The 19,313-nt window shown below is 43.1% G+C and overlaps 1 non-coding gene across 1 annotated transcript; it reads left to right on the top strand.

Annotated features, from left to right (window-relative positions):
- Positions 1 to 18,276: 18,276 nt before the first annotated feature.
- Positions 18,277 to 18,382, top strand: LOC121973925. Its single transcript, XR_006109829.1, has one exon. It is a non-coding gene; the product is annotated as a small nucleolar RNA R71 (small nucleolar RNA).
- The last annotated feature ends 931 nt before the right edge of the window (positions 18,383 to 19,313 follow it).

Raw genomic sequence — 19,313 nt, 5'->3', positions numbered from 1 at the left:
CAGAAGAGGAAGAAGAAACGGGATTTTAGGTCATGGGTTAGAACTTAGGTTCTCTTCTTATAACTAGGGTTTCCTATTACTAACTATACCTTAAATATCTATCTCTACTTATTTGGTTAACAAAAACCGCGTAGCTCAGCTGGTTGGCTGCGCCCGGTTAGGTCGGGTTCGACCCGAGGTCATGGGTTCGAGTCTCACCTTCAACGATTTTTTTTTGTCAAAACTTCTTTCTTTTTTGTAAGCATACTAAACGACCTCCAAAAATTACGTAAAAATACTCTAAAAATTCCTAAAAATCTCCAGAATATTTTAAAAGTATTTCCAAATATTTTTATGGACTTTTAGAACTTGAAATAGGGAAAATTGGGTCGTTACACCTATATACTTATAAAGGCATTTCTTTATGGTTATTATACTTACTTGTATTAGTGCCAAATAACTAAGTATAATAGCGTCCTTGAGTAGAAGGTTCTTATCTATATCAATTGATTGGTTGAATTGATAGTAAGATGATATAGAGAACACCACTCTTAATCATTCCCAGTCAAGTATTAACATTCAGGGACAATGTTAATGCGATGAGACTAGCATGTAGGTCAACTCGATGACTTGATCTCACAAGTCATGGATATAGAGATATCAAGTTGACACATGGGTATGCATTGGAGAATGTATATTGAATGACCCGCCATTGGAACCCTAAGGTTGTTTTGGTGTGATAAACAAGTTAAGTTAGGTCCTGCGTTGTTTTAACCTTGTGTCTAAGTGTGTAGGAGCTTAGGAGCACAGGTACTCGAGCGGAAGACGCAGCTAGAGAGAAGGACGACACGCGGTGCGTCCGAGGGACGAGGCGCTGCGGAAGAGTACCCCGGTGGACGAGAAGGAAGCGTGCGGTGGTTCCGAGGGACGAAACCGGAGCGGAAGATTGCTCGGGGAGCAAGAGACGCAGCTAGCGAGAAGGTCGGCACGCGGTGCGACCGAGGGACGAAGACTACGGATGAGTACGCTGGTGGATGAGAAGGAAACACGCAGCGATTCCGAGGGACGAGAAGCCGGAGCGGAAGGCTGCTCGAGAAGACCGGAAGTTGGGTTCGGGTGAGCCCTTTTCCGAATGGCAGAGATCACCCAAGCGAGCGGATCCGGAGGAGAAGAACCGGACCGAGGCGGGACTGAACCAGAGAAGAAGTCCCAGACGAAAAAGTCAACAACTATTGACTTTGGGCTCCGGGGCGCCCGGAGCAGTCTGGGGCGCCCGGAGCAGTCCGGGGCGCCCGAAACCCTTCGGGGCGCCCTGAGCAGTAAAATTGACCAGATCGAGTTTTGACTCGATCTGAACGTTGGGGGATAAGTTTTATCCCCCCAGGGCACTCGGAACCCTTCCAGGCGCCCCGACCAAGTCTATAAATATAGCCTTGGTCCAGAAGCTTTTCAATGAACTCAAAATTATAATTCCAAACACTTGTGCGCTTCTGTTCTAGTTTAGCTTCTGTTTTCTACGCTACATTACTGTACGAGGCTTCTCCGCATGAAGGAGATTTTTAGTGAGCTTAATCTTCCTTGGATTAACAACCACATCGGTTGTAACCAAGTAAACCTTTTGTACCTCGCTTTTTCTTTATGCTTTTAATTTATCAGCTTACTTTATTATTTATGTAAGTGTTAGTTTAAAGAGTTCGAGGAGGGTTTGTCTTTTTATGTTTGCAGGCTATTCAACCCCCCTTCTAGCCGGCCCAACGGTCCTACAAGTGGTATTAGAGCCGAGACGCCTCAGAAGGACTAACCGCCGTCTGAAGCAACAAAACGATGGCCGGAGCTAGCGAATATCCACCAGCATTCGAGGGGGAGTTTTCTTCATGGAAGAAACAAATGGAGGTATACCTTAACTCAGACCTTGGCATTTCTTTAATTTTAAAATCTGGTTATGAAGAACCGAAGAACACGAACGGAGAAAGACTCGATCTATGTCTCTGGAACAAAAAGCAACGTAATGAATCGATGGCAAATGGACGGGCAGAATTTCATCTCCTAACCGTGATACCAAGTGAAGATCTCAAAAGAATCGGCGAATACAATAACTCAAAAGAACTTTGGGAAAAGTTCTTAAAACTCTACGAAGAACCAATTGAAGCCGTCCCCTCAATAGACATCAAGCCGTCATCAGAACCCGAGATCAATGAAGGAGGAGAATCTTCGGAAGAAAGTAATTCAATAGGGGGAGAACCAACGACCGACGAGGTAAGTAAGGTATGGACTCGAACCTCTGATCAATTGGTTCAATCAATTAAAAAAGTGCCTGAAGATATTTACGAACCAGAATTTGAATCTTCTAAAGAATTTTTTGAATTACAAAATGTTTTGAAGAAAGATTCTTGCAAACTAGAAATATTATCGAAAGAGTTTTTCGAACCTCAAAATGTTTTGACGAAAGAATCTTGCAAATTACGAAATATTTTTTCGAACAAAGCCTGCAAATTAGACATAATATCAAAAGAGATTTTCAGACTAGAAAATTTATTATCCACAGATTCTTGCAAATTTATGTTGTCAAAAAACTTTTGCAAATTACAAAATTTTTTGTCGAACGAAGTTTGCAAATCAGAAGTATTGGCGAAAAATTTTATTAAGTTAGAATTTATACTATCAAAATATTTTTGCGAATTAGGAATTCAAAATACAATAGAAAATGACATGTTACAATTGTTACAAATTTCTACATGTTCAAATTTTCTTGCTTCAAAGTTAAGAAATTATGATAAATTAAAATGGAAATTTAAAACTTTCTGATATAAGTATTAGAATAAATAAATAAATGCATAGAAATTTTTTTAATGTTATCAATTTTCTTAAATTTTCTTGCATAAATTTTTGGACTTAGAAAGATTTTTTTTATGGTGAAAACTTAGAAATTTTTTCAAAAGTTATTCTTTGACTTAGAAATCTTTTTCCTTAACTTGGAAATATGTTTTCTCGGAAAATCATTGAAATAGATTTCTATAATTTTTCTAAGTGTCAAACCCTTAGATTGTTTTTTTTAACCCTATTTTTATTGTGATCAAAGGGGGAGAAGGGAAAGTATAAGTCTAGGAGGAGGTAGAAATTGAATGAATTGATAATTTTTAAAATTTAATTTTTTCTATCTTGTTGCACATTATTGCAATAACTTGTTTTAATTTTATGTCTACTTTTGACCCTAGCTTAACTTGGGTTGATCAAACAAAAAAGGGGGAGATTGTTGGAACCCCAAGGTTGTTTTGGTGTGATCAACAAGTTAAGTTAGGTCCTGCGTTGTTTTAACCTTGTGTCTAAGTGTGCAGGAGCTTAGGAGCACAGGTACTCGAGCGGAAGACGCAGTTAGCGAGAAGGATGGCACGCGGTGCGTCCGAGGGACGAGGCGCTGCGGAAGAGTACCCCGGTGGACGAGAAGGAAGCGTGCGGTAGTTCCGAGGGACGAAAGCCGGAGCGGAAGATTGCTCGGGGAGCAAGAGACGCAGCTAGCGAGAAGGTCGGCACGTGGTGCGACAGAGGGACGAAGACTGCGGATGAGTACGCTAGTGGACAAGAAGGAAACACGCAGCGATTCCGAGGGACGAGAAGCTGGAGCGGAAGGTTGCTCGAGAAGACCGGAAGTTGGGATCGGGTGAGCCCTTTTCCGAATGGCAGAGATCACCCAAGCGAGCGGATCTGGAGGAGAAGAACCGGACCGAGGCGGGACTGAACCAGAGAAGAAGTCCCAGACCGAGAGTGTCATAAATCCTGTATGCATGTCAATCATATGCATCCATATAAATGCATCAAGTAAATGCAGCAAACACAAGCAATAAATGCATCATGCATATGATGCCAATGTCATGGTCACCTCTGACGCTAGTCAGCCATCTCACACACAATGGTGAGACTGAGTGGGTAGGGTTGTGACAACCGTGCACTCTGACATCACTGCTCCTGATGAGTGACCGAGTGGACGGGATGCTGTCGGAGTATACCTATCCTCCTACTCCAAATCATAAATGGAGGAGCTCAATGCTCTCATCTCCCAGTACACGATGACGGGGAAGAATCTCTGCCGGCTACCACGCTGCGTCACACTACCTATGAGCGGACCAACGGATCCAAACAGAGTCCAACCGCCTGCTGGCTACTACGCTACTACACTAAACTAGTGGAGCCAAATAAAGCAGAACCGTCTGCCGGCTACCACGCTGAGTCACCAGACCAACGGAGCCTAACAGCAGAACTGCCACACACCTGTCTGATATACCACTAACCCATGAGTGGTGGTGTGTACAGATACATGTAACTGGCTATGTGCTCGACAATAATGTTGCAGACTATCACACAGCATGCAATCATGCGAGATGATGCATGACACTAAACATGGCAATATCCTGAACAGCATAGCAATATCCATACATAAATATAAAATGTGTATCATAGGAAAATGAACCAAATCAAAGGTACACAGATCAGATAAGGTATCAAAAATCCTAGGTCCTGAACATAATAAATAACATGGTTGTGTCACTACCTCTATAAGCATGTATAATCAGGTAAATACTAACATGATGTGCATAGCAAATAAACAAACAAGCACTTAACAGATCGGGTAGTGATCAACCGAAGCAAATAAGAAACACAATCATTGCTATTTGTTAAAAACGTTATTATGCATATCAAATGACATAAAGTCAAAGTACCCGCCTCCAATCAAAAAGTCCAATCTGGTCCAAATACGACGTCGAGATACTCGTCTCGCGTCAGAGTCCTATAATACATAATATACAGATTTAGCTAATTATGTATAATTTAATTAGCTAAATCAAATCTTCCAACCTATTTAGTATAATCATAATCGAATACGACTATTGATTAATCCTCCTATTAATCAACCTTCTACAATGTGCATAACCAAACGAAATCACAATTAAGGTTAGGAAACCCTAATTGCTTAACCTATTCATCCTACATACTCACCAAATCCACGATAGCTAATAGGACTCTCGACCGGGGAAGTCCACAGTCGTAAGACGGTGGCCGCAGCTGAGTATGGCTACTGTTTAGTACTCCACTCAGCACTTGTCAGCCCGAAATCAGTAGAGCAGTAATGCTACTGATCGAACCTGCAACCCTTTGTAAAAGGAGAACAACATCTAGTGATGATCCACGGTAGATAAAGGACAAGAACAGATCACAAAAATCAAGATCTAAACCCTCACCTTGCTGTCACATTGCCGAATCTCTACTCCTCTGAGGGAGGAGGCAAGGTTCGGAGCTAGGGCACCGATGAAGTCAGCTACCGGTGCTAGGGCACAACGAAAAGGTTCTGTGCGTCGGCGTCGGCGTGATCGGTGACTGTGAACCCAATCTAGGGCACAGTGGCGGTTGGCATCGTTGGAGGGGAGAGGGATCAGGAGGCAGAGGAGTCAGCCGACTCTTGCTCAAGCGCCGGTAAGGAGGGAGAAAGGGAATGCGTTAAGGAGAAATAGCTGTCGGGGAAAGAAGAAGAAGAAATGGCTGCCGGGCTCTGTTCGACGGCGGCGGGCTGTAGAGAGGCTAAGCAGATCAGCGTCGGGTGTGCGGCTCGGGAGAAAGAAAGAGAAGAGAAATGCCGCTTCTCTTAGTCTCGGCTGTATGCACGCGGGAGGAGAAGGAAACCACCCGCTGCGGTTAGGGCACAAGAGGAGGCGACGTCGGGCGAGGAAGGGGGTGCGGGCTCAGGTGCGCGAGGGAGAGGGAAAGAATTCGGCGAAAACAAGAAAATAAAAAGAAAATGAATAAACAAATTCAACTTTTCCTCGCTTAAATGGGTAGCCTAAACAGGCTTTCCCGGGCCCCGTTTTTATCCCCGTAAACTCGTCCCTACGAGTTCCGAAAAATTCCCGAAAAATTTCTAAAAATTCTAGAAAATTCCCTTATCATTATTTTCTATTTTTCGGTATTTTATATTCTCCCCCACTAATAAAAATTTGGTCCCCAAATTTCGTTATCTATCATCAGCCCATACTAACAACAAATAAAGAGTATCAATGCTGAACGGTAAATTAAATCACATACCTCAAGTAAAAAGATGGGGGTATCGAGCTCGGATAGTATCCTCGAGCTCCCAGGTAGCCTCCTCGTCCGAATGATGCTGCCATCCGACTTTAACCAGTCGGATAGTCTTGTTCCGCAACTGACGCTCCTTCCGACCTGCTCATAAGTGACGTCAGGCTGAACGGGAACTGAGATATCTGTCAACACATGTGTCGAGTCGGATATATACCTCCTCAGCATAGACACATGGAATACGTCGTGAACGCCTGACAGAGATGGTGGTAGTACCAGACGATAAGCTATCGCTCCAATCCTCTCCAAGATATGGAAAGGTCCAATGTATCGTGGAGCTAGCTTACCTTTGAGGCTAAACCTCTTCACCCCCTCAGTGGGTGAAACTCATAGAAAAACATGGTTGCCTGTAGAGAACTCCATGGAGAAACACTAGGGCGAATAAATCCCCTGTCTAAAAGCTCCTAGAGTTGAACCTTCAGCTCGTTCAACTCTTTTGGTGCCATACGATAAGGAGCTTTCGATGCCGGCGTGGTCCCCAAAATCAGTTCAATAGCGAACTCCACTTGCCTTCTGGGAGGCAAACCTGGTAGCTCCTCTGGAAAATATCTGGGTACTCTCGGACTACTGGAATGTCGGAGAGCTGCGAACTACTTTTGTCGTCAGTACTAATCAAAGATAGCAGAAAACCCTAACAACCATGCGACAATAGCTTCTGAGACTGAATCGCTGAAATGATCGATATGCCATCGTCTCTGATGGCAGTGAAATCCCATGAGGGTTGGTTCGGAGGCCGGAATGTGACCTCGCTCGTCTGGAAATCAACAGTGGCATGATATGTTGACAAACAGTCCATGCCAAGAATAATATCAAAATCGACCATTTCCAATACTAAGAGATCTACCGTAAGTATCATGTTGCCAAAATCTAACGGGCAACCCCTGACCTCCTGGGTGACATCCAATGTATCACCGGACGGTAGATAGACGGTCAGTCGCTGTGATATGAAAGTGGGTAATCTACCAATCTCCCGCATAAAAGTATGGGATATAAAAGAATGCGAGCTACCAGTATCTATCAGTATATCTGCAGATAAGGCAAAAATAGAAATCGTACCGCGGAAAACGGATCCGTCGGCTCGCTGCGCATCCTCTCTGGTGACCGCATGAATACGCCCAGTCTCTGGCAGAGGAAAAGGTGGTAACGCTGCCTGCGACTGCTGCGTCTCGGCAGGAGCCTGCCACTGAGGTGGTGCTGGATACTGCGCCAGAGAAGTCTGAGAGGGCGGCGACTGATACTGTACCGATGGCTGGGACTGCGTGTGATACTGAGCCTGTGGCTGGGGCTGCAGCTGATACTGCCCCTGAGTCAGATAATGAGATCCCGGAATGGAGCTCTGGGGTACTATGGGAGTACTGGGTTACTCCTGTCCGAGCATGCCAAATGCAGCTGCTGCAGGGGGAGCACTCCGCTGCTGGCCATGCGAAGGTTGGGCTCTTCGCCCTCCTCGATAAGTTCCAGACTGACTAAACTGTCCTCCATGACCAGACCCTCCGGGAGACATATGCTGAGTCTTCTGCGGACAATCTCGGCTCTGGTGCCCAGGAAGTTTGCAATGAAAGCAAACTGACTGTCCCAGAGAGCAGGCTGAGGTGATGTGATCTGATCTCTGGACCCACATCTGAAATAGCGAATGTCACTGGAGGGTTGTTTCCGGTTCTACTGTGGTGACTGAAAACGTCCTAAGGAAGACTGCCCTGACTTCTGAGGCCTACGAAATACCCCAAAAGTACCCTGACCTGGCCGACTGTGACCGCTCTGCTGCTGTGTAGCCTGTGGCTGCTAGATCTATCCAGACGTCTGACCAGGCTGCTTCCTTTTTCTATTCGGAAATGCTCTCTTCTGAGCTGACTCAATCATGAGGGCTCTGTCCAACATCTCCAAATAAGATGCGCAACCAAGATCGGCAAGCCTTACTTGCAAATGCCCATCCAACCCCTGAATGAACTGCTGCATATGTGAACTGTCCTTAGCATCTAGTTCTGGATAAAATCTGGCCAATCTGTCAAACTCTGCATTATACTCTATCACCGACCGGTTGTTCTGTCGCAGACTCAGGAAATCCTGCCGATGAGCCATCTGATAAGCTCGTGGAAAGAAACGGCTGTCAAAATCCTCTCTGAATCTGACCCAAGTGATGTTCTGCTCGCCGATGATGGAATGCTGAGTAACCCACCAAGTGTCGACCTCGTCCCGTAATTGAAAAGCAGCCAGCTCTACTTTCTCCCACTCGGAGCAAGCCATGTAGAAGAAGGTCCGCTCCATCGTCTCAATCAAAGACAGGGCCACACTCGGATCAAGGTCTCCTCGGAAGAGTGTAAATCGACTCTTCATCGACTCTGCTAATGCTGGTATCCGAGCTCGTGCCGCGACAATGCTAGTGAGATGTGTCGGAACGGCTGTCTGAACTGGCGGAACCACTGGAGCTGGTGCTACAGGTGGTACCGCTGAATAGACCGGGGAAGGTACTCCCAGTGCTGCTGTATAAACTGGAGCATATGCCGCCGATGGCACTGCAGGGTCAGCATAGGTGGCCGCGGCTAGATGTATGACAGGTAGTGGTACCGGATGTGAAGCAACCGGTAACGCTAGTGCAGGTGCTGCTGGGTATACAGTAGGTACTGGGGGCGCAGGTGCCACTGGTGTCGGGTACACAGTAGGTCTAGGTGGCGGTGGTGCCGAGTACGTTGTAGGCTGGGCCGGAGCAGGTGCGGGGTATGCCGGTAGTACCCCTGATGGTGCCGGAAATACAGTAGGGATAGGTACACTCGGCACAACCGAGGTAGGTACCTCTATAGGAGCCATCAGGGTCTGAGAGCCCGATGCACCCACAATATCCTGAGTCTGTCCCTGACTGACAGGCTCAACACCGGTAGGCATCTCTGGTAAGTCCAGAGATCCCAAGGCCCTCGTACGTGGCCTTCCAACACCACGTCTCGCAGCAATATGTGTAGATCTCCTTATATCTGTTAAGTTATATCACATATATTACTACAAGTATAATAATTATAAAATAAACATCATACCTATTTGCTGTCTGGAGATGTTCCGTCACTGTCCAGTCCCCAAATTGACCTCAGAATTTTGTACAAGAAAATCACCGGAAATCCATATAAATCCGAAATGAAAGTCCGAAATATAACATAATGGAAATCCGTGCTAATCCGAAATAAATACCCAAGTTTACTAGTAAACTCAGGCTAACTCCAAAAATCCTGAACACCATAAGCAGGTATCATCATAACCCACTCTGATACCAATAAATTGGTATCAGCTAAATCTCGAAAATCCGTAACACGAAATCAAACAAGTATCGCCAACATGGCGCTCTGATACAAAATAAATTGGTATCAGATTATCCCAAATATCCAAAACACGAAAATAAAGGATCGTATAACTTGTGCTCTGATACTAAATAAATTGTCACGTCCTGGGGGAGTCCCTGTCCGAACAAATTTCGACAGTATCTCCCCTGTACGGCGGATAATCTGAAACTTTCTACATCGCCCTCTGGGCCACATTTACCTCGGCAGACACGGCCGGAACAATAACAGTAATAAAATATAACACACATCCAAGCATCCACGCAATTTAACAGTGAACAACTAAAATAGTAATAAGAAGACTCAAAAACAACCCTACTCAACTACACTCATAAAGCACAAAACTGATGTCCTACTCCACTACACTCATAAAGCTCAAATCCAACGATAAAATCAACTTACCTCTTCTGCCATCCAGGCAGGCATGTAGCAAAACATATCCAATCCAAACCTATCGACAAATAAAAATCTATATAAGATCTAAGTGTATCAAAATAGAACAAGTCTCAACATAGTCTAGTAAAGAACACCAAAAGATAAATAAACATCCTCGTGGACTGCAGGGGACTAGCGACTGGAATTCTCTAGACAGCATCAACCTGAAAATAACAACGGAGGAGGGTGTGAGTCCAACACTTAGCGAGTATCAACTGATATGCATAATAAAGAAAATAACAGGCATCACTAATCATGCCTACAGTCTCCTAATACAAGAAGGATAAATGCAACTAAAACAAAATAGGAGAAAACTGTACTAACCAGGACCAAGGTATAAGTACAACAGGGTCGTCAGACCGAGAGTGTCATAAATCCTGAATGCATGTCAATAATATGCATCCATATAAATGCAGCAAGTAAATGCAGCAAACACAAGCAATAAAAGCATCATGCATATGATGCCAATATCATGGTCACCCCTGACGCCAGTCAGCTATCTCACACACAATGATGAGACCGAGTGGGTAGGGCTGTGACAACTGTGCACTCTAACATCACTGCTCCTAATGAGTGACCGAGTGGACGGGATGCTATAAGAGTACACCTATCCTCCTACCCCAAATCATAAATGGAGGAGCTCAATGCTCTCATCTCCCGGTACACGATGACGGGGAGGAATCTCTGCCGGCTACCACGCTACATCACACTACCCATGAGCGGACCAACGGACCCAAACAGAGTCCAACCTCCTGCCGACTACTACGCCGCTACACAAAACCAACGGAGCCAAACAGAGCAGAACCGTCTGCCGGCTACCATGCAGAGTCACCAGACCAACGGAACCTAACAGCAGAATTGCCACACACCTGTCTGATATACCACTAACCCATGAGTGGTGGTGTATACAGATACATGTAACTGGTGATGTGCTCGACAATAATGGAGCAGACTATCACACAGCATGCAATCATGCGAGATGATGCATGACACTAAACATGGCAATATCCTGAACAGCATAGCAATATCCATACATAAATACAAAATGTGTATCATAGGACAATGAACCAAATCAAAGGTACATAGATCAGATAAGGTATCAAAAACCCTAGGTCCTGAACATAATAAATAACATGGTTGTGTCACTACCTCTATAAGCATGTATAATTAGGTAAATACTAACATGATGTGCATAGCAAATAAACAAACAAGCATGTAACAGATCGGGTAGTGATCAACCGAAGCAAATAAGAAACACAATCATTGCTATTTGTTAAAAACGTTATTATGCATATCAAATGACATAAAGTCAAAGTACCCGTCTCCAATCAAAAAGTCCAATCTGGTCCAAATACAACGTCGAGATACTCGTCTCGCGTCAGAGTCCTGTAATACATAATATACAGATTTAGCTAATTACGTATAGTTTAATTAGCTAAATCAAATCTTCCAACCTATTTAGGATAATCATAATCGAATACGACTATTGATTAATCCTCCTATTAATCAACCTACTACAATGTGCATAACCAAACAAAATCTCAATTAGGGTTAGGAAACCCTAATTGCTTAACCTATTCATCCTACATACTCACCAAATCCGCGGTAGCTAATAGGACTCTTGACCGGGGAAGTCCACAGCCGTAAGACGGTGGCCGTAGCTGAGTATGGCTACTATTTAGTACTCCACTCAGCACTTGCAAGCCCAAAATCAACAGAGCAGTAATGCTACTGATCGAACCTGCAACCCTCTGTAAAAGGAGAACAACATTTGGTGATGATCCACGGTAGATAAAGGACAAGAACAGATCACAAAAATCAAGACCTAAACCCTCACCTTGTTGTCACACTGCCAAATCTCTACTGCTTTGAGGAGGAGGCAAGGTTCGGAGCTAGGGCACCGGTGAAGTCGGCTGCTGGTGCTAGGGCACAGCGAAGAGGTTCTGTGCATCGGCGTCGAAGCGATCGGTGACTGTGAACCCAATCTAAAGCACAACGACGGTTGGCGTCGCTGAAGGGGAGAGGGATAGGGAGGCAGAGGAGTTGGCCGACTCTTGCTCAAGCGCCGGTAAGGAGGGAGAAAGGGAATGTGTCGAGGAGAAACAACTGTCGGGGAAAGAAGAAGAAGAAATGACCACCGGGCTCTGTTCGACTGTGGCGGGCTGCAGAGAGGCTAGGTAGATTAGCGCCGGGTGTGCGGCTCAGGAGAAAGAAAGAGAAGAGAAATGTCGCTTCTCTTGGTCTCGGCTGTATGCATGCGGGAGGAGAAGGAAACCACCCGCTGCGGTTAGGGCACAGGAGGAGGCGGCGTCGGGCGAGGAAGGGGGTGCGGGCTCGGGTGCGCTAGGGAGAGGGAAAGAATTCAGCGAAAACTAGAAAAGAAAATGAATAAACAAATTCAACTTTTCCTCGCTTAAATGGGTAGCCTAAACAGGCTTTCCCAGGTCCCGTTTTTATCCCCGTAAACTCGTCTCTACGAGTTCGGAAAAATTCTCGAAAAATTTCTAAAAATTTTGAAAAATTCCCTTATTTATATGCCATTTTTTGGTATTTTACAACACGTCGTCAGGATTTTCTGAGTCTTTGGCAGAATAATCAATCAGTTATGGAATATAATGCCAAACTTAATCGGTTGGCCAGATTTTGTCCTGAGTTGGTTACTGAGGATATATCTCGTATGCTTCAGTTTATTTAGGGGCTGGATGGGCATCTTCAGATGAAGATTGTCGGTTTTGGTACTTCATATACAGAGGCACTGGATAGAACTCTTATGATTGAGTCTGCTTAGCAGAGAGTGAATGTAGACAAGAAGAGGAAGCAGACTGATCAAACTTCTGAACAGATTCAGCAGCCACAAACTAAAGGACAGCAGAGCAGTCACACTCAGTTGGGTCAGGGTACTTCTGGGGCATCTGGCCAACCCCAGAAGTCAGGACGATCTCCATTTGGACATTCCCAGTCTGCTCAACAGAATCGAAAATAATCCACCGATGACTCTCACTACACCCAATGTGGATCCCAAGATCACATCACCTCTTCATGCACCCCTGGGACAATTAGTTTGCTATTATTGCAAACTACTTGGGCACATGAGCCGAAACTGTTCCCTGAAGGCTCAGCATGTAGCCTCCAGGGTTTTTATTTTGGGAGGACAGTTTGGTCAGTCCAAGACTCAGCGAGGAGGGCCAAACGTCCAATCTTTGCATCGTCAGCAGAGGACAACTCCCCCTGTAGCGGTTGCATATGGCATACACGGGTAGGAGTGTTATGGTGTACTTATGGAGCTCCAGAGTTCTATTTCGGGACCTCAGTATCTGACTCAGGGGCAGTATCAGTTGCAGCCTCAGCCACCGGTACAGTATCAATTGTAGCCTCAGCCACCGGTTCAGTACCTACTGCAGTCCACAGTCCCATCCCTAGCATAGTATCCAGTACAGACTCAATGGCAGGCCCAGACTTCGATGCAGCAGCCTTTGGAAGTACTACTGTTACGCAACCACAAGTGTACGGTTTCGTCATCAGTAATATAAAAGATTTGTCGAATCCACAGGGATTGTTGATTAAGCACTAGAGATATCGCAAAGTATGTTATCTAGACAAACCTAAGATTGGTGAGAAAAGAGAGTAAGAGAGAGAGAAGAGGAAAGTGAGAAGAGAGAAAAGAGAGAACTGATCTCAGAGGGAATGAGCTTTGGGAGATGGATTCTAGGATTTCGGTTTCATTATAATATTAGGAGATACTACATAGATTGCTTAGTTTCCATCCTCTATGTTAATGCTCTTGCAAGAAGTTAGATTGGCCAGTATCCCCAAGTATCACGTAGAGATGATCCCTGTAAAATCCTGTAATGGTTAACCCCCCTGTCACGAGGGCACCTCGATGGATCACTGGGATACATATCTAGTAAAGAATAATAATGATAAGGGTAGAGGTTCGGTACGGTTACCTACTTCCTTATGGAGGAATTGCCTCCCCTTTCAAGAGAATGTCCTAGATGTCGGTGAACGGGTTATCCTTGTCACTAGGGCCCCTCGGGTATATGATCTAGAGCACTCTCTTTACGAGAGCAGTAGTTCCTAAGGGATTGTTTCTCCTTTTGAGGGAACATCTTAGGCATCCGGAAAGGGTTACCCTTGTCACTAGGGTACCTTGGTTAATACGCTCTAAGGTATCCCCTTTGCGGGATCAACAATCCTCCACATCAATCAATCAAAGCATAGAAATATAAACATATCACACAAGCATGAACAAGCCATTGACAAGTCATTGAATAGAAACAAGGTGAATCTACATAGTTCTACATCTCCATTGCATTACAAATACTCCCTAATCCTAGAAGAGGACGTCTACTCCATTGTCGGGGAAGAACAACCCCAGAACATAAAGAAAAGCGTACTTACAACCCTAGGTGTGAGAAGAAAGGGAAGAAGAGATGCTTTGCTGATGATTCCGATGTCTTGGGGATGCTTCCTTGCTCCGGAAATGGATGGATCGTGAAGGGACGGTGGTGGATGCTCTACGGCTTTCCCCCAAGGGAGGGACAAAGTCCCGAACCAAAGATGAACCCAAGAATAGGTTTCTTGACCCTTTTATAAGCTAGGGTGTGGGCGCCGCACGACTCGTGGCATGGCCGTGCAAGGTTGGCACGTCTATGCCCATCATCTCTTCTGGCGAAGCCGCACGGCCGCGTCTTCCTTCTGCACTGGTCAAGTGGCACGGCCGTGCGATTTCGCACGGCCATGCTCTTCCGCTGTACTGGTCAAGTGGCACGACCGTGCGATTCCTCACGGCCATGCTCTTCCGCTGCTTTGGCAACACCGCACACCCATGCAGAGTTGACACGGTCGTGTGTCAAGGCTGTGTAGACTTTGTAGACCATTTTATCACATCTTAACATGGGATTCTTCAGTTGAGGTCTTCATTAAAGTTGTAGATCTTGAATTTAGCTACAATTAGTATAAAGAACAGCCAAAACCTCTAACATACCACAAAGTTATGCCTGTTTTACTCTTGGTGTGCAGTGCAAGATTTGACACGGCCATGTGCCAAGGCCGTGTCTCATAGAAACGAGCTTTAGACCTTCAAAACATAGTTTTCTATGGTTGACGTCCCCATAAGAGTTGTAGATCTTGAAGTTATCTACATTTTGATATCTGGAACGGCTCATAATTCCAATCGAGTACAAAGATATGACCATTTTACTTTTAGTCTATAGTGCTAGAAATCTCCACGGCCTTCACACGACCGTGTGACATTCACACGGCTTCAACACTCCCCCCACACGGCCTTCACACGGCCGTGTGACATTCACAAGGCTTCAACACTCCCCCCACATGGCCTCCACATGGCCGTGTGGGTTCTACATGGCCAGAACATGCAGGAAACTTAGTCTTCGCCTGCCCGTGATACTCTGGAAGCTCTAGAATTCATGTAGGCTTCGTTTTTGCTCCAAATCACGTCCTATCAATTAGAAAACACACAAAAGAGCAGATCTCCAAACAAAGAGTATTTATGATGAATATGTGCTAAAAGAGGTGAACATGCATAGAATATACGTGAATAAAGTATGTAAATGTGCGTCAAAATATGTATAAATGATCATAAGATCTACGCACATCACACCCCCAGACTTAAAACTTTGCTTATCCTCAAGCAAAACCCGCAATGTAGATTCATGTGGTTAATCTCTAGCAAGTCAATATAATTCTATCAAATGATTTCATTGGTGAGCAAGTTACAAAATTAGTTTAAGTATGACCTAAGTAGTAGTCCTCCGTGTTCAGTGCGAAAGTGGCCTAAATTTATCAAGTTTCAATCCCTAACTCTAGTCAAGTCATCATAAAATTATGTTCCTTATGCTTCCGGCGATAGACACTTACCTGCCACACGCAAGGTTCATTCCCCTCAAAAATGCTATGCATCGTCTACATAAGGTCTCAAAGAAATACTCAGTATCAAGAGAAACATAGCATTCATTTCTCCAGTAACCTAACTTGGTCTCAAAGGGGTGAATTGCTAGTTTCCACTCACGACAATAATTTTTTTATCCCTTATTTTTTCATTCATTTTGTTTGAATGTTTGCAAAGTACTAAATTTGAACAAACTTTCATTTTTTTTTGGGATTAATTTTTTCCAAATGAGCTTACATGATCTGAGTTTATCCAGTAACAAAAATGTAGTTGAGAAGTCACCATAGAAGCACAAGTACTAGTCTAATTCTATGAATCATAACTATTTTAGAGTTATCAACCATCAAAAATAGGCATAGTGTATAGAGATCCTAAAACAAGGTCAATACTTAAACTCTTATAGTAAAAATATTGCTCACTTCATGCTATTATAGATAGAAAAAGATAGATCACTAAACATAAGTAACACATGAACCACATAAAATCTAGAATAACTAGTATTTTGCATTAAGGAACAAAAAATCATAATATGATGTAGGATGCAACTAGTAAAAATTTTATTATACAAAAAGAAATAAGCAAAAGCTGAACTAAACTAAATGCATCTAATGCACCCCCCCATACTTAAACTTTTCATTGTCCCAATGAAAACTAAAAACAATGTGGAGGAGATTAAAAGTAAGAGAAGTTACTAAATGATACGTGCCAAATGTCCATGTCATGAACTTCTCCATCATGTAGTTGTACTCCTCCTAATTTTTGAGTCCTATAAAAGAAGATTGACAACAAAAATTAAGTAGAGGATACATGTTTATTATGAGAGAAGAAATGAAAATAGAAAGGAAGTAAAAACATGAATGAAGAAAAGGAAAATGAACTTGGGTTGTCTCCTAAGAAGCGCTTGTTTAAGGTCATTAGCTCGACCACCTCATTAGATTCATCGAAATCTCGCTCTAGGAGGGGTAAGATATTTCATCACCCTCTTACCAAGGGCTCTTATTATGGAGAGAGCTTTTATCAAAGGAGATACAAAGTAAAGTATAACTCTCTCCATCTTCGTCTTCTTTGAAGTTCTATCAGGTGGTCGAAGACGGTTCAGTCTGAGCTTCCAATTATTGGCCTCTTGAAAATCTGCACATGTAAAGAAAAGACAAATATAATCTCCCACAAACGTATTAGATAAGATAAAACCATAACCATATTAAGATAAGCAAGATAAGAAATAAAAACTGAATCATATCCAACAAAGTCAATGATAGATACCTCTATAAAATTGTCTAAAAGATCACAAGAAAAACTAACCTTGCTTTGCTGAGAGATATCTGAAATTTCTAAACATGTGGATGTGACCTCTTCTAGATCAATTGATGGGTCTGGCTCTAGCTCAGGTGTTGATGATTCAATAGATGGTGATTCTTGGGACTCACCCATATCTGCATGAGTCCCTATACATTGGTCCACAACATGTTCAACCCTTGCAATTCTTACCTCTATGGGTGTGTGGACGAAGGAGGTGATCCTTGAGATGCTGCTTCCACGGCGCAGCTCCCTACACATTCTTCCAAATCATCATCATCATCATCACAAGCATCGAAAAGTAAACCAATGCCTGTATCTTCAACAGAAGAATCAACAAAAGGAGGATCATTGACTTCATTTGCATTTTTAAGTTGATCTACCTCAATACATTCATCATCTAAAAATTCAATGCCCCTATAACATCCTGTACAATGTGGAGGAAGATCTAAAAACTTGTTATCCACTGCATTATTATCACAATCCTCATCTGAAGAGTCTTCATATGCATACGGAAATATGCACTCAACCATATTTAGATCACAGAATTTGCCAAAGTCTTTGTTTTCACTAGCCCTCACTATCCTTTGTGGAAAAGGAACATTTAGTGAAGGTCTTGGGAATGGTTGAGCCTGTGACAGAGGTTCAAATTGCTTGTCTAGTGATGATGTGATCAACCGTTGAGGGAAAGGTACTTGTGGCCTTTGGGAACTTCCTGGGGAAATGGAACTGAGTTCTTGTGGTCCTCTATTATTCTTCTCCTCAGTTCTAAACATGTCCTTCTTCAGAAGTTCTTCATGATTCTTTCCCCTTCTCAACTCAATATCATTACAAATCTCACTAGATTTTGTCTATAAAGGAGGGGAATCTTCTTTGAACCATTTTGAAACTGTGCTCTCAATCTTTGCCCCCAAATGTTTGAACTCCTCATTTCGTGACTTATGATATTCAAAACTCTTGCATGGTTGAGTTGCTATTTGTTTGACAGGCTCTTTTGTATATATGGCTTGTACTCCTTGAATTTTTGAGGGAGATTCCATCCAACTTTTGCTTGACCATTCGTGGAGGTTCAATGCTACTCGATCAATCAATGTATATGCTTCTTCTATACTCTTTTCCATAAAAGAACCACCAGCTGATGAGTCTAACAAACACTTATTTGAAAAGGAAATTCCCCTATAGAATATGTGTAGAATCAACCATTTCTCCAAACCATGATGAGGGCACTGTCTTTGTAGACTCTTGAATCTATCCCATGCTTCAAATATTGATTCTCCATGTGCCTGAGCAAAATTCGTGATGCAACTCCTCATGTAGATTGTTTTGCTTAGAGGGAAAAAGTGTTTCAAAAATTGCTGCTCCAATTGTTCCCAACCTGTGATGCTTTGAGGACGGAGAGACTATAACCAAGTCCTTGCTTTGTCCTTGATACTAAAAGGAAACACCATCAACTGGACTGCATCTGCTGATACTCCTTCACAGTTCACCAAATCACAAAGCTCTAGAAATCTCTCAAGATGCATATAAGGACTTTCTGATACTTATCCTCTGAATTTGTGACCTTGTATCATGGAAATCAACTTTGGGTCTAGTTGAAAATTTTTTGCTTCAATATGAGGTTGCACAATGGGAGACATAAATCTTACAGAAATAGGTGTCGAAAAATCTCTTAAGGCCCTGCTTGACATGTTAGTGCTCATCGAAATAAAATGAGTAAAAATAAAATGAAGAATTAAAGATAAGAAATGAAATTCTATATGAAAAATAAGAAACAAAATGCAGAATTTAAATTGCTAGAAGGAAAAGAAAAAAAAATGCAGATTTTTTTTTGTTTATATATATGGAAAACAAATTACAATTTAAAATGGAAAAATAAAAACTATTCACAAGTCTAGGTTAACTAAATTGCTAATCTACTAATGTTAATGCAAACAGTCTCCGGCAATGGTGTCAAAAACTTGTTACGTAACCGCAAGTGTACGGTTTCGTCGTCAGTAATTTAAAAGATTTGTCGAATCCACAGAGACTGTTGATTAAGCATTAGAGATATTGCAAAGTACGTTATCTAGACAAACCAAACATTGGTGAGAAAAGAGAGTAAGAGAGAGAGAAGAGGAAAGTGAGAAGAGAGAAAAGAGAGTACTGATATTGGAGGGAATGAGCTTTGGGAGATGGATTCTAGGATTTCGGTTTCATTATAATACTAGGAGATACTACATAGATTGCTTAGTTTCCATCCTCTATGT

Source organism: Zingiber officinale, chromosome 4A (assembly GCF_018446385.1).
Source record: "Zingiber officinale cultivar Zhangliang chromosome 4A, Zo_v1.1, whole genome shotgun sequence".
NCBI classification, from domain to species: Eukaryota; Viridiplantae; Streptophyta; class Magnoliopsida; order Zingiberales; family Zingiberaceae; genus Zingiber; species Zingiber officinale.
This window is presented reverse-complemented; position numbering and strand designations above follow the sequence as displayed.